The 20,941-nt window shown below is 37.9% G+C and overlaps 1 protein-coding gene and 1 pseudogene across 4 annotated transcripts in view; both read right to left on the bottom strand.

The window, feature by feature from the left end:
* Nucleotides 1-12,353, bottom strand: part of NIPBL (NIPBL cohesin loading factor) — a 192,893-nt gene extending 180,540 nt beyond the window's left edge. The window contains exon 1 of one of the 4 annotated variants that reach the window (XM_007961396.3): nucleotides 11,839-12,351. The gene's annotated coding sequence lies outside the window, so the exon portion shown is untranslated. Of the gene's footprint in view, nucleotides 1-11,838 lie in introns of all 4 variants that reach the window. The other 3 variants (XM_007961399.3, XM_073014794.1, XM_007961398.3) reach the window with 3 other exon arrangements.
* LOC103215144 (keratin, type I cytoskeletal 18 pseudogene) lies at nucleotides 1,002-8,581 on the bottom strand (annotated as a pseudogene).
* Nucleotides 12,354-20,941: the final 8,588 nt, after the last annotated feature.

Consider the following 20,941-nt stretch of genomic DNA (forward strand, 5'->3'; position numbering starts at 1 on the left):
CTAGAGCAAAATATAGCACATAGTTTCTTTAGTTATAAACTCTAGATACAACGAAGAAATGCTTGCTTTGTTTTTCAAAGCAGCATTACATTTTTAAATGTCCTTTACAAAAGATGCGCTCAGGATTATTTAAACTAATAATTTCAAGCAGACCTTTTGGCTCAAACTGTGGGCTACAGGGGTAATTTCTTATTTTAAGGAAGAAATATCATAAGGTTATACAAAACCATGAACATTAATTTCCAAACTCAGAAACAAGTAATACTGTTACAACATATCTAATTCCTGTCATTAAAAATATGTGCATGCCTAGCACCTGAATGCTATCATATCCCACAGCATTTCTTTAGTTTTCTGTTGTTTGCAATAAAAGTGAAAATGTTATTTAAGTAAACTTGTTTCCACAGTATAGGATAGTCAATTCAAAAGCCTTTCCTTTAACTTTCCTTATACATTTCCATTTTCTCCTCTACCCTGCTCCAAAACACATAAACACAAAGTCTTGAAATGAATATACACCTCCATGAAATGCAGTATTCTAAAAGCAAGAATGGAAAGATAAAAAACGAGTTCAAGTCTTCCGGCTGATAAACTGGGCTGTAAGTCAAAAGCCCTAAATTTTAGACATAACAGAACACAGTAACATTTAGGCTATATAGTGTCACTGTTACTAAAGATTACACCTTAATTTTAAATACCAGAGCCCAAGCATAGAAGCAAAAAGTATCCAACAGTAAATACATATTACTTTCACAATTACCTCTAAATCTTTCTTAAAATACTGGAAGTTATTAAATCTGACAAAACTGTATGTTCAGGCCCACTCACAGAATCAAAACATTGGGGGAAGGGTAGATTCAAGTGATATTCAGGGAAGTGTTACAAATGTCAGAACTGGGTGAACAACTGAACTGGAAGTATGGTAAAGAAGTGTCAAGGATTATCCCGAATTTCTACTTTACGCAAATGAGTTGATAGTCAAAACATTAACCTACTTCATGTATTTTTTAAGAATAGTTTTATTTCTCTGGGTGACAGGTCAGAGTAAGGAAGAATTAAGGAATGAGTTCAGACTTACATACTTTGGAATTTCTGTTATTTGTGGGACATCAGGAGGTACCTGGTAGACAGCTGAATCTGGCTCAGAAGAGAAATACATTCTGAGATAGATTTGTGAGTCGTCATTATACAGGTAGCATGTAACAAATCATGTGAATAAATAAGATCAACAGGAAGGGAGAACAGAAATAAGTCTGAAGCACCTCCTGGAGAATACAAATATTTAAAGAGGTAGATAGAGGACCAAGACCTAGCAAAAGACTTAACAAATGGGAGGTCAAAGACATAAGGAAACAAGAAGAAGAGAATATCCCAGAGATGAAGCTGTTTTAAAAAGGAAGGGGTTGGGGGAAAGGTGGTCGAATAAAATGTCCAGAAAATGATTCTTTTCTCATTATCTGTCCCCAAGTTTCATAAAAGAGCACTGCTTTTCTAACTTTAATCATTGGAAGAGAGGCTGTGACTGTTATTCACTATAATCTATGCTCTATTTTTAGTACAAACTTACAAACACTAAACCTAAAGCAAATGTAAACTCAAGTTTTTGGTGTTATTGCACCATCTCTCATTTTTTATTCTAGTTTCTACGTGCTACATGTTCAAAATGCAAGATGCTACCTATTTTAATTATGATGAAAAAGAGAGTAGGTCTGTTTCACCTGCCGGGTAGAGCATTAAACAGCATTTAATAATATAAATAAATGCCATATAATGATGTCAATTAGACTAGATTTGGGGGTGAGCGGTAAAAACAGGCAAGTAAAATTTGGGAGGCGAGGGGTAAAAACGAGCAACTAAAATGTTCAATAAGGCAGCTGCCAAAATCTGAGAGAAATATCTACAACTGTTCAAAGTACTACTTTTTGATAATACTGTTTCATAAGAGCATCACCAAAGTCAACAATTTTAAACTTCAGTCATTGACAAACTACTGATACACAGAACATGAATGAATCTCAGAAGATTTCTGCTAAATTAAAAAAAAGACATAAAGGGCTATATATAATTCCATTTTTATGTTCTAGAAAAGGAAAAACTACAGAGACAGAAACCAGATCTAGTTGCCTTGGGCTGCAGTAGGGGCAGGAAACTGATTACAAAGGGACACATGGGAACTTCTGGGGTAACAGAAATACTCTGATTGTGGTGGTGGTGTTAAGATGGTGTATGTTTGTCAAAACTCACCAAACTGTACACCTAAAAGACTGAGTTTTACTGTATAAATTATACCTCAACACACCTAACATATTAAAAAAAAATTCAGTCATCAGATCAGTATTTTAACTGAATAGCATTTTTCTCCCCAATGACCTCTGAATGTTTTATTGGCCTCCTGCTCCCCAAAGGGTACCCTGCTTCTGCTGGCTTAATGTCTCAGAACTCTGGTGTCACTGGTCTCAGACACCACTCTGCCGTCCACTATCCAGCGGGTGGTGGTCTTTTGGATAGTTTGCATCAAGTTGCTGCTGTCCAGGGCATCACCAAGATTGAAGTCCTTGCCTTCTTCAAGCAGGCAGTGGTAGGTGGCACTCTCAGCCTCCAGCTTGACCTCAGTGTTCAGCAGGGCCTCGTACTCCTGCGTCGGGTGCTGCCCCTCTGCCTGGGTCTGTGCCAGCCCTGACTCCAGGTGCAGCAGGATTCTGTTGAGCTGCTCTATCTGCAGGACATAGCAGGTCTCCACCTCCCTCGGGCTGTTCTCCAGGAGCTGGCCTTCAGATTTCTCATCGAATCCAGGTGGATCTCCAATGACTGGACCATATGTCTCAGCTCCGTGAGTGTCATCTCAGCAGCTCCAACCTCTGCGGGCTGAGTGGTGACCACTGTGGTGCTCTTCTCAATCTGTTGAGACCAGTACTTATCTAGCTCCTCTTGGTTCTTCTGAACTAGCTCGTCGTTTTGGGCCTGGATGTCTGCCATGATCTTGGCGAGGTCCTGAGATTTGGGGGCATCTACCTTCACGGTCAACCTAGAGCTGGCAAGCTAGGCTTGTAGGCCTTTTACTTCCTCTTCATGGTTCTCCTTCATGAGGAGCAGCTCCTCCCTGAGAGCCTCGATGTCTGTCTCCAGCTATGGTCAAGTGACACTGGTGTCACCAATGACCTTGCAGAGCCCATGGATGTCATTCTCTATAGACTGGCACATGGCCAGCTCTGTCTCATACTTGACTCGAAAGCAAGATGGGCATTGTCAATCTGCAGAACAATGCAGGCATTGTCCACAGTATTTGTAAAGATCCGAGCCCTCAGATCCTTGATGGTCTTGAAATAATGGGCCCCAGTCTCTGACCTGGGGTCCCTTCTTATCCAGGTGCTCCCAGATGTTGCTCTCCAGTCTCTGGTTCTTGGTCTCCAGGCTTCTCACTCTGTCCAGGTAGGAGGCCAGATTCAGGCTTTGGAGGGTCTCTTTGTTCTGGATGCCTCCCATTCCTGCCAGACTCCGGGCCATCCACTTGGCCAGGCCCCTGGACCCCAAGCTGCTGCGGAAGCTGGTGGAACAGGACACGGAGATCTGGGAACCAGAGCCCCTGGCACCTGCATAGACGCTGGCTGCACTGCTGACCGGTCAGGCGCCATAGTTGGGTGGCTGGACGGAGCCCAGGAACCAGTAGTTGATGGAGAAGGTGGAGCGAGTGGTGAAGCTCATGCTGTCCGGGGAGGAGAGTGAGAGGACAGGACTCAGGCTTTGCTGACCCTGAATAGCATTTTTTACGTGCTGTAACGTATTTCTCATTAGTTAACTTATCTGATTATATATAATACTTAAATTGGCAAAGAAAATAAAAACTAAAATAAATCCAAAGATTAAAACAAGAAAGTATTTAGATACTTCACCTCTTGCAATATTCCAGTATCTTACTGGATACTGAACTTAACAAAAAACTCTTTTTTCAGTTCAGAAAATCAGAACAGAACAGAACAAAAAACTCTTCCTGTACTTCACGATCCTCCCTAACAGCTTAAAAAGGAATGCTGCTTTAAATTTTTCTTCATGTTTATAAAGTTATGTATATACTGTTAGGGATATATGTAAATAAAATATTCCTACCCCCAAAGCAAGAAGCCCTCAAGGACACAGTTCTACCTAAGAAAATTATATTTTGAAATTAAGAGAAATATACTTGCCATTCACTAACCTTAGATTTAAAAACATACCTTTAAGAAACACCATATGACTCAATTCTAACTAAACAACAAATATATATTGAATACCTAAAACAGGAGCACCACTGTGATGATGTTATAGACATACAGATGAAGATAATACAAAATCTCTTTGTTTTCACAGAGCTGATGGTTTAGTATGGCTGACAAATATAGGAACAAATTATTTTATCAAGAGATACAAGTAAAAAACTGTACAAATGCTATGAAATGGAATGATCAGGGAAACTTTTGCAAAGGCAGTGTTTTTTCTCCTTAGAAAAAATTTCTGGTCCTTGAGCTGAAATTCTGAAAAGTAATGTATGTCTATACAAGAAAAGTGGGAAAAATACACAAATAGATATTTTCATGGCTAATGTCAATGCTTTTCCACCAGTAATCTATTTTGAACTTATGCAGATCTTGGAATTTGAGGCCTCTGAAACTGCTCTGGGTTTCATCAGAGAAAGTAACACATTACAAGACCATCCACATTAACAACAAATACCTGTATTAGCCACAGTATGTAAAAATTTGCTTTGGGGGAGATGAAATGGACACTGATAGTTAAAGGAAGAGATACATAGGAAAAGGGAAAGAGAAAATAGTAAAAAGATTAGTAGAGTTAAATAAAAGCATATGTCACGTGTGTCTTTCAGGATAACTTGAAGGTAAGCTTATGGAATAAATATTAGTTTCCGAATTCTTTTCTTAAAGGGGAAAGAATCAGTAGTTTTCAGGTCATGACATTTCAACTTTCAATCTTAGAGCTTTCTGAGGTATAAGCAGAATCCTAGGAAGACATTTTTTTCATGTACATCAATTTCAAAGAATAGTATTAATAAAAAATAAATAAATAATAAATGATGTTATGCCCAACTTAACACCATGTAAAATTTCAACTTGGTCATTACCATAAAAAACACCAAATTACACAGAGCATACACTCAGATGATCAATGTCTTTAGCTGGAAACTGGCAACCCACAATCTGATTCAAATAAAGACAACTAAAGGCAGGTTTTAAAATACTGAAAGGGTTGACAAGTAGCAGTGTCGAGAAAACTCTGTAATGTATTTCCTTGCCAGGATTAAAGGACATTTGTGCTTTACAAATACCAAATTAAATATCATAAATATCAATCATAAAGACTAATATTTTAAAAGTAAATTATAGTCAGAATTTAATAATTTATTAGTGTTTTAGACATTACTAGTTTTAATGTATCTAGAATAGTATTTTTCAATAGTGCTCATATAAAAATAACCATGCATTTCATCTGCATAAGTGACCCAAATATGTTAATTCTAACAAAAGGAAATCCAGCATTTTAAAATTATGTCACAGCTTCTGAATTTCTCAGGATAAAAGTACATATATAATTATTTTAATAAATTAATATTGCTAATTTCTGAAAAAGTTTTTCTTTTCTGCCAAACGGCAAATACGTACAAAAGACAACTCTAAAGGAATTTGGTATATCCACGTTAAGAGATATGTTACACATGTAAGATGGCAAAGCAATTTACCTACATGAATTATTTCGCAAAATTTAATGCATTCTTGGGAATTTTTGTAATGCTTAACATTATTATTAAAAGTAACAAGAGTCACAATAAAATCATAAAAATACAGTTAATGTATAAATTAGCATGACTGATCATTTTCTTAAATTTCAGTATTTTTATAGCCTGAGAATAGCTTTTGCCAAATTTTCTAAAGCAACCTATTCCACAGATGCCTATGTTCAATATATTCCACAGTACATGTATTTAAAAATCAGTATCCTATTTATATGCATATTTGAATAGACAAACATTTTGTCTACTATACATAAAGTAACAAGGTGGTTAAAAAAAAAAAGACTATAATCAAATAATGAATCAGCTATAACTGACCAAAACATTTTAGAATTACTCTTGTAAGCCCCACAAGAAAAACAGTGTCACTAACTTCATAACCAAGACTACCCTTTCACCAAAAATTGTGTTATAAATTTTGAAGAGCCAGGGTGGTAGAATGTAAAAAATAGAGGTTTTAGAATTAGATATATTTTAGCTGGAATCCTACTTCTAACACTTGCTAGATTTGCTACCCTGAACAAGTTTCTTAAACATGATGAACCTCAATTTCCTCTGTAAAAAGAGAACAGTATCACTCACTTCACTGAGTAGTTGGGTGGTTCAAATCATGACACACAGTATCGTGGTTAAGGCTTACGGGTAAAGTATAAACTCTGAAATCCTTTCTCCACTTTCTTTAACTTACTAGTTGTGTGACCTTGGGGTAGTCACGTAATCATTCCATATCTCAGTTTTCTCATACAACTAACTTCAACTTCATATTCAACTTTTCAATACCTTGAGGAACTAAAAACTTTTTCCCTGGCACAGTTTCTGGCACATGGAAACATTCAATAATATTACATATTACAAACATAAAGCGCTCAACATAGAGCCAGACACACAAAAAAACCCTTACTAAATCTTAGTTTCCTAAACTAAGTTTCAAGTGATGCTGTACAGTATCTAAAACTCAAATTCACTCCAGAAAATAAAGATTTGTCATAAAGATGAGAAAAAGACTATTTCAAATGCGTTAAAGGAATTCCTATAAGGTTGTATGTAATGGCAACAGTTCTGGAATAAGTGCACAACCTCCCAAGTTGAAGACTGTAACGATCAACATTCTCTGGCTATAAAAATACTGAAACTTTACAAAATGATCAGTCATACTAATTTATAGATTCAGCTACTATCCTACAATTGGTCATATACATTTCTATGAATGAAATGACTCTAAAGCTGAATTTTGTCTTTCTAACAACAGATGCTTTGACAAACAACTTCAACTCAATATAAAATACTTAAACGAACTAAAAGCTTCAGACTGCTTACCAAAAATTGTTTTAAATATTAGATGGTAAAGACTTACTGATTTTTAAAAGTATTATATATACAGAATATATAGCCTGAATTCTATTTCAGCTTCTTTGCCTGAAATACACAATTTTCTTGACTAAATGACTGGCAAGTATCAAATCAACCAATACCCAAAGGATAATATTAAAATTTCACTGAAACTAGATATATAGAATCCTGAATCCATAAGAACAAATGTAAATCAGACTGATCATTTACTAATTATAGGACCATGGGCAGTTTTCTAAACCTTTCCAGCCTCAGTTTCCTCATCTGTAAATTGTAGATAATTATTGTTTCTACTTTTGGGCTTGTTAAAAGATTAAATGAGATATTATGGGGGCAGACTTAACTCCTGGCAAATAGTAAGTCCTCAAAATCTTATGTGACAAAATCTTAGCTGGCAATGCTACATCAAGAAATGATCTCTCCTAATGATACAACTTTGGGAATAGAAAAAAAATATGTCTTAAAACATAATGCAATTTGACAAAACTCAATTCAATAAAATTGACTCCAGATTTACACCAAAAAAAAAAAAAATTACACACATCTATCTAAAATTACTTTTATTAATTTATTTGGGTGAAATATTCTACGCACATAAAATACTCTTTAAAATTACAATGATGGCCTTAAGAGACATGGAGTTTAAAATTCTTTTTAAATCAACCAGAAACACTAAAATCCCACTCTATTTTCACACCAGGAAAATACAACCAAGAAACAGGTATCATCTCTTTAAAAGAAGAGGAAAATGCACTTTGAACTTAGATAATTGAAAAAGTCACAAATGGTATCAGTGTCAGCGCTGAGCAATACCTAGCTTCAAGACCAGAGCTCACACATTTCTTAAAGCAACGTAATCTAAGAAAACACTAGTGTCAGGGAATCCCTTATTCTCCTGCTGACTTACTACATGAATCTACACAAATCATATGGTCTATTAAGTGTCAAGTATTTCATCATTAAACGGAAATCATGCTGGTCACTTCTCTCACAGGGATATCAGAATATTTTTAAATGAACTCAGATCATCTTGAAAAAGGACTAGTTTTAAAATACAAAGAATTATTATAAATGACAACTGCTGAAAAAAGAAAAAACTGTGCCTAAAAAGTCCATCTTAAAATAATTTTTAAAGGCTATATAAGACCATAAATTACCACCAAACCTAACCTAGTATGCTCAGGATATTAAAATAAGCATGTTCAACTGAACAGTTAATTGTCAGGCTTCTATAAAGGTTCCTACTTAGTTATTTCCCATTCATTTTTATGGCAAGCAAATGTGATAAACAGAATTAAAGTTACATTTCTCTAAAAGGAATTATTGTTTACCTCAGACTCCCTAATCACTTCACATAAAACTGAAATCTTAATTTAAAATTTTAGAATTTCTTCCAAATTATGCTTTTCCTAATAAGCACCAGAAAGGAGGATTAAATGAAATTAAATAAAACTCAAAACTCAAAACTCCTGGTTTTTATTTACTCTTATATTATCAATTACTACACCTTATTTTGAGAAAGTAAAAATATCACAATGGGGTATATCAAACATGTAACACAGATATGTTCAAATATTTCTATGACAGTTTGATGATGGATTGGTACCAAAAAATTAAATCTGCAATTAGTTGAAGAAGCCTTAGAAAATACATTTTTCAGTGGGGTAGTCTGGCTGCAAGTAAAGAAAATTTTGTATTGGTATAGCTTTGCTCATATTTTTGAAATTTAATAATGATTACTATGAAGAACCAAGTTTACTGCCACAGTAAAAACTTTCACTTTTCATCCCTAAAAAGAATCCCAAGTAGACAGTTTTTCTTTTTTCAAGTAATGTGTAACTTTTGCTTAAAAGCAGAAAATATTATAATGATCTCTACAACAGGTTCAAAAATGTTCTCAAATAACTTCAGTAAACAAGTTGTTGAATGACTTTAAAAGGAAGCATCCTATATACACTTCTCAAACATTGAAAATTATCTATTTAATGTTCAACTGTAATTTACTTTCATTATTTACTTGAAATCTCTTTTCAAGTAACAAAAGTTATTGACAACTCTTCCGAGTCAAGAGAAACCATAAGCGACACTGTTGAAATTTTCTTTAGGTGTATTAGAAAATATTTCTCCAAATAATATAATTAGGATTATAAGATTACTGGAACACTTCTGATTTTTCCTTTCACCGAATTTTAATTTTTTTTTTTTTTTAATGGAAATAGATGATTAGCCACTGGTGAATATTCCAACCAACAGAGGGGAAGCAGAACAGACTACACTCTTTAAGGAAACAAACTATTCTCTCCAACTAGGTTATCAGAGATTTAAAGTTCAAGTTTAAATTTTACAATTTGATTTTTACACAATGTTTTCTCCTTTAAAAATGACGTATTTAATTGGTTTGGACCAAACAAAACACTTTTTTAAATTTAAAGAAACGTTTACGCTATCATAATGAAAGCTATCACACAACCTATGTTACTCACAAATTACTAAATATGTAGAATTGGGAAAATAAGTTGGGAAGAACTAATTCACTATAACTTAATTGCAAAGTCTCAAGAAAAAAAGAATCAATCACATAAACCCATCTCTAACACACTTACTCAAACATCTGCATAAGACAACCTCCAAAAATAAGTTGCTTCAGTTCATGAAAACTAAGCAAGCAGAACTCCTCTTTCCATTATCTTTAGTAAACATATGTTTATCCCTTGATATACATCTTAGTATTTTAATTAAATAAAAGTTGTAGAGACAATCACATGAATATATGAGGGCCTTTTAAACATTTATAATGAAGCCCTTACCACCCCCATCCCGAAAAAAGCAAACCCTCTGCTTTCTTAAGATGTGAAGTGTTCCTCCCGTCTGCTTTCCCTCCCTGGCATGCCCCCCACTCGTACACCCCCCACCCGCAGTAGGCCTGAGGCCCCGTAGCAAACAGTGTCTAACAGGAGCAGGCAGCACAAAGACAGGAATGGGAGATTAGTGGGAGGGAGGGAGGCCGGGATTGGGGCTCAGCAGGAGCTTCAGGCTTTTTAAAATTCAAACTGCTCCCTGACCAATACAAATCACGGACACGCTACTGACTACTACACGGATTTATAGCATTAAAAACATGCCTAGTACGTGACAGCTATATTAACTTCATTCTTTTAAACATTTATCCGTACGTTTGCAGGAAATGTGAAACAATTTATTGTAAGCAGGACACTAAACTCAAAAATAACCTCCACAAAATAACTTATTCTACAGTGACAATAATTTAATGACACAAAAAATTTGAACCAATGTAACATACACTAGTAAAACAAGGGATTTCGCCAAGCAGGGCTGCTTCATTTTAACCAATGAAAGTTTTCCTTCAGCGAATATGAAACAAAGTATCAAAACGTGTAACCCAGGTACATTTTTCTAGCAATTTGCCTGACTGAGGAATTTTAAATTGGTGTTTCCCCCTTATACCAACCTACATTACGAATGCCTCCATAAACAAGCTCGAAACACTTAACTTACTCATGAACTAGAACTTGTCAAGTTAGAACTGATATTTTTCTCCAGCATTTACAGATACATTTGACCTATTAAAATGACACCTCTCTCATTACACAGTCAAACATCATGGCACAAACAGCCAATGACAATCCTGGGACCTCAAGAAGAACTGCCCTGACATGAAAGGATGGCACCTTCTACAATTTTTTAACCTCCCAAGGATTTTAAGTATAACTTAACTTCTTCTTTTTTTGAAAAAGAAAAGAAAAGAAAATTGGTTTTACCCGTATCTCAGTACAATTCTCAGAACACTTAGAATTCTTTGTATGCTCCTACACTTTTTGGTCAGGAAGTACCTGAGGTTTTTATGTATAGTCTTTTACAACTGCCCTTACATAACGCATACAAATAGAAAGTGGCAGAGTAAACCTGTCAAGTACTTTATACTTGTCTTTGAATAAAAAGTCCATGTGCGACAACACACTGTCAAACAACAAGATAAAAGCTCTTGGGGAGGGGGAGATGTGCAGTGTCTGCCACAGTGTGGTTTTCTGTATTAAATATTCATGTGGACGATTTAATTCTTTAAAAAAGAAAATGAGTCTTTATGAACTTTCCAACGTCCAAACAAGTTTTAGAAAGAGAAAGAATTACCACTGGATCCGCGTCTGAGTATTTACGTTTGTCTCACTAACTGAAACTACTTCCTCCCTTCATGGGGTCACAGGGGGAAGAAGGGGGGTTGTTTGTTTCACTGGGACGTTCCCCACTCCCGGACCGGGAAAGTTGTAAATATGGGGACGATCAGGGCACATTTGCTGTTAGTTGTATTGTTTCCGCCTGCTCACTAGCTACGGCTCCTCTCCCGGGCGAGGCCTGTCACCGACCAGCAGTCGCTCCGCTCAGCCCGGAGCTCTCCTAATCCCCGAGCTCAAGTAGATTCCGCTGGCCCGCGGCCTGCACTCTCCGCCGGGCCTACGCCTCCCCGGCCGCCCAGCAGGAGCCCAGTCCCCGCCACCGGAGCCGGCCGGGAGAGGGTACAAAACCACCGCCACCCAAGGCGGCTGCCACCAGAGAGGAACGAACTCTAGACTCGCCTGTGGAAGAGACCTGGGGCCGCTAAGGAAACGGCGGGGAGGGGAGCGAGGAGGAGAGACGCTGAGGACCTGGCGCCGCCGCCGCCGCCGCCGCCGAAATAAAGAGCAGGAATTTACCTGGGCGAATCGGCGTCTGAATCCAAGGGGAGGCCGAGGCCGCTGTGGCGAGAGACTATAATCCGGGCCGGGAGGGGGGGTGGCTACGGCTCCTCTTCCGTCTCCTCAGTGCGGGGAACATGTAGAGCCGGGGGGAGACCAGCCGAGAAGACAAATCGTTGCTTCTTCTTCCTCCTCCTCCTCCTTCTCCCACATAGAAACACTCACAAACACCCGACCAGGGGCCCGAGCTACCGGGGGGGCATCGCCGCGGGCCCGGGAACCAATCCTCCTGTCGGCGGGGGCGTCCCTCCCTGCGGCTTGGTGGTGTCGGGTGAGTCGGTACCGACGGAGGGAGGGGGGGGAGGGCGGGGGGAAGGAGCCCTGTGTGTGTCTCTCTCTCGTTCCGTCTCTCCCTCTCAGAACAAAATGCCGACCGGAAGTGCAGCTGCAGGAATGACTCCCTCCGCCGGCGCCAAACACTAACAACCACCCCCTCTTCCCCACTCCACTTCCGCCACCGCCGCCGCCGCCGCCGCCACTTGGGCTCGCGTCTTCGGCCGCGCCGCGCCGCGCCACGCCGCGCCTCGTCTCGCCGCGCTTCGCCTCGCCGCACCCGGGCCCAGCCGGGGCCAGCAGCCGGGCGGCGGCAGCTCTCCTCTACGCCCTTCCCCTCAGGGCGGCTGTGGATGTTGCGAGTATTGTCGATGCTTCAGAGCGACGTTTTCCCTGCGACACAGGCGGGCCGGCTCTCCTCTGTCTTTATTTTCCTGGAGGCCGACGGGAGCGGGGCCCGAGTTCGGTAGTGGTCGTGAGCGTGGGGAGCACTGAAGTCCGGAGGGGCTCGCAGGTCGCTCACGGCGGCCGCGCTGGCTGTCCCAGGTCGTCGTTAGCTTTAGGGAGCCGATCTCTGGGCGGCCCCACAGAGGACGCCCGCGATTCGACGGCGATAATGCCCGTTTTAAATGGTGTCCCTGCAGCTGGGTGGATGGATGGATCGTACACCTTTCCTTTTGAGAGCCGGGACCTTACGCCCGACTGCGTATTGTTTCTGCGGAGTAAGAACGCAACCCTTGGAGGTGAAGACGACTCTCGGCTGGATTGAATTGGAATCGTGTTTGTGATGCGTTTATTTCTGGAAACAGGCGATCTCCGCTGCTCTTGCTTTTTGTCAGCAGAGGTTTGGGTTCTTCTCTAACCGTCGGGATAAAGGCCTGTAGGCGACGCTGCGCTAGCGAGAAGGTGGCCCGCAGCAGCCCCGGCGCCCCCTTCTAGGTGTGGGTGGAGCCGACCGCGCGGGGAGAACTGCCGGCCCCGACTCAGCCACCGGCGACTGCGGGCGACCCGCGGGCCTGCGGCCAGCTAATTTCAAACATCGTTTTCCTCTTTAGGTTTGGAACACTGAGGCGCTGGACAAGGCTGGAATACAAAATGTGATTATACGTACAGTACTATGCTTGTTGTAGTTTTTAAATTGTAAAACAAGAAGTAACTCCATCGTTCCACAGTTCTCTATTAAGTTTTTGTAAATTAAAAGGGGGCTATTTTCGGTAAAAAGTGCAGTAGGTAAGCGGATTTTTATTCAACCGGGACGAAATTCTTGTTATATGAATTGTATTGTGTATTTGTGTGTGTACCAGTGCGCTAAAGTAAGTAGGAAAACTTGCTTAGATTATTCCTTTTGTCTGGGGCGGGGGGGCCAAGATCCTGTCACTCCTTTTCTTTAGGCCCCGCGAATGGCTTCCCTTCTTGAGGGGAGTGAGCCAAATCCTTGACCGCGGCTGAAGTCCCCGCGCGCCTTTGGGGGTGGGGGCGGGCCTGCCCTCGTCGTTCCCTCTGCCAGGCTCTTCCCTGAGCGTCCATAGGGCTTGCTCCTTCACCTTCAGGATTTTGCTCAAGTGTCACTCGGTGCTTCCGCGGCCACTTTTAAACTGAGCCCTAGCCCCCTTCTCATTTTATCCTTTGGACAGTCTACATATCCATACTTGTTTATCTTCTCTCTCCTTCCCCAGGGGAATGTAAGCTCTAAGAGGACAAGAGGTTGTGTTTTTCTGCACTGGTGTTACGGCCAGCGCCTAGAATGCCACACTGTAGATGCGTAGTATGTGGTTAATGAATGAATGACGATTATAAGGGCCTTGACACTCCCCCATTTCTGTCTTTAATATGTACTTATATGCTACAGAGAGCTTTATAAAAGATTTTTTTAAAGTTTATTACAGAATTCTATAAAAAGATATTGCTTCTAAACATTGGAAAGCCCTCCACAACACCAGAAACCCACAAACGCGGGATAAAATTTGTTTTTAGGCTTCTGTAAATAGGCATGTCCGAGGATAGTGCATCAAATGATCATATCCATAGTGGGCCGATTATCTTTGCTCTTCTGAGTCTCAAACTGCATTCTTCATCTTGTCCTCTGTCTTGCAAAATACATTAAAAGTGAGAATTTCGTTGGCTCAGACCAAATCCAGCACTATTGGAAAAGTTCATTCAGCAAGTATTTATCGGGCACAAATGGGTACCAGGCACGGTAATTCAAAAGGTGTGTGTTTCTGAGGCTAGGAGGCCTTACATAAAGGATCACATATGGCTACTTTGGTTGCTACTCAGTGATGCTGTCAAGCAAAGCAAATGCTAGTGAGATTTATTTTTAGTTTTCTTCTGAAGAAAAGATTCAGTGAAAGCTGAGGTCAGGCTTAGTGTGGATATTTTAATTCACCATTTAGTTTGCTGTTTGCTTACACTTCGGGTAGCATTAGATATACTTAATCATGATTTTTGAGTATATAAAACGTGGGAAATTTTATTTCCTAGTGGCTGGAAAAATAGGCTTTTTAAATTAAAATAGGCAAATATATCAGTAAGCTAGAAGCTATGCAGTAAGGCTTCGGCTATGGTATTACAAATTTTCCTATTTCATGTATTGAATTTTTGGACAAGAAAAGATAGCCTTGATAGATATTTTATAACCATTAATACAATTAATTAAACATTGTTTAGTAAATCCAATAGTCTGTTCATTACTATTTTTCCCATTAATCTTCAGAACAGCTTTAAGTTAATACAGATGGCTCAGAGTGTGTTTTTCACTCAGTTTCAAAATACTATTATTTCAGTTCACTAACAGAAGCACAATTATCTTCCTGTCTGCTTTCTTAAATGTTACTGGTAAACTAGTAATTTTGCATGTCCAGGTAACTGCAGCTGCTACGGTCAATCTACTTTGGAAAGTCTTGGCATTACTGCGCCACTTCATTTAAAATTTTAAAGTTTTTTTAGTTTATTCCCCTTCTTATTGAGGACTTATTAGGTGCTAATTAGCTTTATGCTAGGCATCTCATACATGGTAGTGAATGAAAGCACAACACTGCCTTGAGGGCTTTAACTTGTATATAGTTTGTACCATTTTTTTTCCAGATTACAGAATCAAAGAAATTGTTTCAATGTATATCATAGTATTTCACTATTAAATCAAATGGTATTTTGCTTGCATAAATTTAAGTATCCAAGTAGAGATCTTACATAGAATCTGTTAATCTAATATTAGTGTTTTCTTCATTTCATTGTCTTGGGTTTTTTTTTTTCTTAATAATTATTTCTCCCAATATCATCCATTTGTTTCGCTCTTACATTTTTAAGTCTTTTATGTTCCAAATCAGGTGACTTACATCCTTGACTTGTCCATTGAGGACAGTCCAATAACCCTTTATTCTGACTTTAAATTGCCTCCTTGCTTCAAGAACTGAGTTACATGACTCAGTTTTCTTTGCTAGGAATATTCCTGGATAGTCTCATATGTATTCTTGATCAATGAATTGCAGAAGATTTGATTAAAAATTTTAAATGGATTTCAAGTATAAACTGTCTGTACCAAATGTCATCTCCAGGAATTTCTACAACTGAAAAATTATGAATTGTTATTTTTATTGAAGAATATTTATCTTTAAGATAAATGCAATTTGCTATAAAATGATAGAAATGAAAAATTTTAGAAGATCATTTTCTTTTCACTATTTCATGCCTGCCAGTTATCCTTTGTTAGTGATAAAAATGTCTCTTATGGGAACAAATTTGTTAAAGGTAGAAAAAAAAACTGGTAGTGTATGTATGTTTTATAGATTACTTTAGACGCTACCAAAATTATTTCACATTTAGAATAATCAAATTGCTTTTAGGATGATGGATGACAAACTGGTGAAGAGTTAATTAAGGATATTGATTTTTAGGGCAGAGCTACAAAATTATCAAATCACTTAATACTGTAAATATGTTCCTGTTTCAGGTTTTCAAAGTAAATATCTTAATCAAATTTGGAAATAGTATTTATGGAGTTTATTCAACATAGTTTATCTATTTTGTTAAAATTATAGAAATGAATAGTTCTTTTCCCATGGATACCTTTTTTCATCTTGGCCTATTCTAGTCCTTTAAGAACAAGCTTTGTCCTTTCATTAATACTTCTCACCTATAATTACAAATTTTCTCTAAACTTGTAGATTTTATTATCCATGCCATCTATTTATAATCCTATGACACCCCTATATTGTTTATTATTTATTTGTTTGTTTATTTATTTTTTGAGATGGAGTCTCACTCCGTCTCCCAGACTGGAGTGCAGTGGCGCGATCCCAGCTCGCTGCAAGCTCTGCCTCCCAGGTTCACGCCATGCTCCTGCCTCAGCCTCCCTAGTAGCTGGGACTATAGGCACCCGCCACCACGCCCGGCTAATTTTTTGTACTTTTAGTAAAGACGGAGTTTCACCGTGTTAGCCAGGATGGTCTAGATCTCCTGACCTCGTGATCTGCCCGCTTTGGCCGCCCAAAATGCTGGGATTACAGGCACGAGCCACCGTGCCTGGCCTTATTGTTTATGTTTTTATGTATCTATGCCTTATGTTCCTAAATCAAAGTGACCAGTTCCATGTTATACTACTTCACTGGGTAATGCATAATTACACAGAGGGAAGGGCCTCAAAAAATGCACTTCTGAAATATTTAATGTAAAATTATTTAAGACTATAAAGTTTCATGAAAGCCTAATCTTCCTGGAACCTACACATACTCTGCATGTGAACCGGAGTTAAACTAGTCAAGTATTTTAATGCTGAACTAATCTGGAAAAACATCATTTAAAAAATGACTGTTTATGAAGAAAGAATACAAAATCTATTAAAAAACTTAAAGCATCTAAAATAAGTATGAAGATAGACTTATGGTGCTCATTTTAACAGCATTCTTGAGTAGGTTAGCTTGTAGTCAAAGCATCTGTGGATTATAGTACCACTATGGATCATGAAATTAATTTATTGCATTATGACTAGCATTTTTAATTTAAGATATAGAAAAGAATAGAAAATAGAAGAGTACATCACAGATGGTAAAGGTATGTGTTTTTAAGTAAACATTTATTCATGTGTATGTATGCTAGGTTACCTTGTAAAATATATTCCCTATTGTGGGTTACAGGCCACAAATTGTGTCCATTTTTGTTTTTAAAAGTCTACTCTTCAGATTTTCCTTAGAAAATGGGGAAAAAAGGAATGTTAGAAAGATCTGACTGCCTATGAACTAGTGAAGGATTTTAGAAGAAGTACTAGGATATTTTAGAGATCTGATACTGGTTTCAGAAAGGTAATCTTAAGGCAAAGGGTAGGAAATAAAGTATGTTGTTAGTAGAAATGTCAAATATGGTTAAAGTTGTGAGGAGGAATTATTTTCCTAGTGGACCTACATTTGTTGTGTGTAGATCTGTGACAATTATTGATCTGTTTTAGCACATTTTCCAATCTAAAATGTCCAGTACAGCACAATAATAAACATGGGGCAAAATATATGTTTGTTTCTATTTCTTCCCACCTTCCCTTCAATCTTAAAACAAGTGTTTATTAATAAGTCAAAGCAAAGCAGATTTCTATCTTTCACAGAGTAATTATCATAGGAACAAATGTACTCTCTGAAAATGGTGGAAACTCCTTTCTCCCTCCAAAAAACAAACCTTTAATAAGTGTTTTCTCTCTAGCCAAAGTAAATAATTTCTTAAATAGGTAACTCTCATTTGCCATCCAACTCATTTTATATACTTAAGATTCTATGTACTTAAATAAATGTACTTACACTTGTGTACAGGATTTAAAAGGGGGAAACTTAGGAAGAAAGGAATTGTGTATAGAATTTAAAAAGGAGGCATTATATTGCATAAGTAGAATGAAAAGTATCTAACCAGAAAGCAAATAAGATAAGGATTATATTATACTGAAATATTTTAATATAATTTAAATATTTCATTACTCTTTCACCTTATTTGCTATTTGGAGATTTCAGTATTGTGATATTGGCAAGTCTATTTAAAAGGGCATTAATAAAAATTTTGTTTTTCAGGCATGTGATGCGAAGTCCCTTTCCATTATACATAAGTAAGGCCTAGGTTGATTAAAACCTTAGCTAAACACAAAATTTGCTAGAGAATCAACATATAAGAAGCTCTAACTCCAAGCTTATTCACCCCAAATATTTCATCAATGTAATACATACCCTATTGAACTAAGAAAGGAATTATATTACTAACCAGCAGAGGGAGCCAAGTCAATCATGAAAGGTAGGAGTATAAAGGAACATCATATGACTTCCTGTTTTGAATTTAACTATATGGCCCCTGCTCACTTTTTGGGTTTACCAAAAAGACAGTCATAAGGAGAGAAAGGTGACCAATGTATCAAATAAGGATAGAGTGACAATTATGACTCAGAATTACCTTGCAGGAAATAAATTGGAAGAAAAATCAAATGTGGAAATATACAAGTGAAATGTCTCAGTATTATAACCCAAGATGGAAAAACCATGGAAAACAGTACCTTAGTGCCATGATGAATTGCTAGCCAAATGTAACAGTGAATATTTCCTAATAATTCCATTTTCACTTAAAGTTGAAATTAGGCCATAAATAGACACATTTTAAAACTATAAAGTTGGTACAAATATCTAGATTGTACATCAAATTTATGTGCATTTAATCTAAGAAACAAGGGATAAAATTTAATAAAAATTATTATAGCGAAGTAATAAGGACAATATTTTTCAGTTTAAAATTAGAGAACAGAATTGTTTCCACCACTGTTTATTAACACAACAAATAAAGTAATATCTGTTTTGTGAGAGATGTTTGGAGGAATCTAGTAGCTAAGTGATTGTGTCAGTTTATTTAATTTTGTCTAAGAACTTTAAAATGCCTGATAGAATGGGTGCATATTGAATGAATAGATTTGATCTCTTTATTATTTGAAGTAAAACTATTAAGAGCTGAGCGTTAGCTAACTGCATCAAAATAAAAAATGTAAAGACCCAAACATGTTTAGTTAAATAACCAAATGAATTAGCTAGTCTAGCCCCTTACTCGTTTCAAGGTTTGTGGAAACATACCATGTATACTTTTATTCATGTGTTTATTCCTTCCAAAAATATACTTCTTAAGCACTATCTCCATAGGACATGGAGCATATCTTCATTATTAAGTAGACAAACTTCTTAAATTTTGTTGAAAAATTTAATTTCATTGATATATGAACAGTCATACAAATTCAATATGCAACCAGTAATTTCAAGAAAGTGATTCATAGAAGCAAATCATTTATGGGACTAGACTGCCTTTGTAGGACTAACAAATCAGGCACAAGAATAGAAATTATAGTTTAATAGTCATGCAGCTGGAGGCCACAAGATTCTGACCCTCCTGAAACTGCTTCTAAGATCAGTGCTTAAGATATTCTGCAGACCCTGCACTTGATGGATCAGCTGGCACCACCCAGATCAATAAACTGGCTCATCTGATCTTGTGGCCCTCCACCCAGGAACTGAGAGCAAGAGGACAGCTTCAGTTCCCTATGATTTCATCTCTAACCCAACCAATCAGCACTCGATTCACTTGCCTTCCCCCACCCACCAAATTATCCTCAAAAACTGATCCCCAAATGGTCGAGGAGACTGATTTGAGTTATAATAAAACTCCAATCTCCAGCCAAAAAAAAAGCAAATTATTTGATTTTGAGTACTAGAAAGTAGACTGTAAACTTCTTGAAGGGTATATTCTTTTATAATGCTATATTATCCTGGCATTTTATATATTGGCATCTGGCGTCAAGTCAGTTAATCACAGTGATCATATCCAAGATGTACAGCTCATCAGTCCTAGAGACATTTTTTTTGTTTAAAACAGTCTTACTATGTCACCCAGGCTGGAGTGCAGTTGCAGGATCTCCCCTGCCTTGGTCTGGGAAAGTGCTGGGATTACAGGCCTGAGCAAAGGCCTCCGGCCTAGAGACATTGTAATACCAAAGAAACCTCAATGCAACCAGTGTTACTACTTCTAATTATTTGTTTCCTTTACACACCAGTTGTGATGAATGTGGGCTATTAGAATTGGATAAACAGCCTAAGCTTTTAAATGTTTTCACCCATGAAAAATAGCTATTATGAACTTTAAAAAATTAAATTAATGAAGTGGCAATAGCTTTACCATGAACTATTCCTTATTGATAAGCATAATAATGGGTTAACTCATGTCAAAGTCCAATAAAAACTAGTAACTTTGTCACCAAAGTCAACATTTCAGAATCTATGATATATAGTATAGGTATTCCTGTTTTATCTAGTTTTCATTTAACAATCTAAAAGATTCTGGCCGGCACAGTGGCTTACGCCTGTAATCCCAGCACTTTGGGAGGCCGAGGCAGGCACATCATGAGGTCAGGAGATCGAGACCATCCTGGCTAACACAGTGAAACCCCGTCTCTAATAAAAATACAAAAAATTTAGCCGGGCGTGGTGGTGGGTGCCTGTAGTACCAGCTACTAGGGAGGCTGAGGCAGGAGAATGGCGTGAACCAAGAAGGTGGAGCTCGCAGTGAGCCGAGATCACTCCACTGCACTCCAGCCTGGGCAACAGAGAGAGACTCCATCTCAAAAAAAAAAAAAAAAAAAAGGAAGATTCTGACTAACAATAAACTCAATAAACTCAAAAACCAAACAAAGGCTGGTAAGAAAATAGCTCATGTCTTATTCCAGAGTAAGGAATGGTGACAGATTAGGAAAAGCATCAAAAAAGTGACTTTCAGTGAACAAAATCAGGAG

This window comes from Chlorocebus sabaeus, chromosome 4 (genome assembly GCF_047675955.1).
Source record: "Chlorocebus sabaeus isolate Y175 chromosome 4, mChlSab1.0.hap1, whole genome shotgun sequence".
Lineage (NCBI taxonomy): Eukaryota > Metazoa > Chordata > Mammalia > Primates > Cercopithecidae > Chlorocebus > Chlorocebus sabaeus.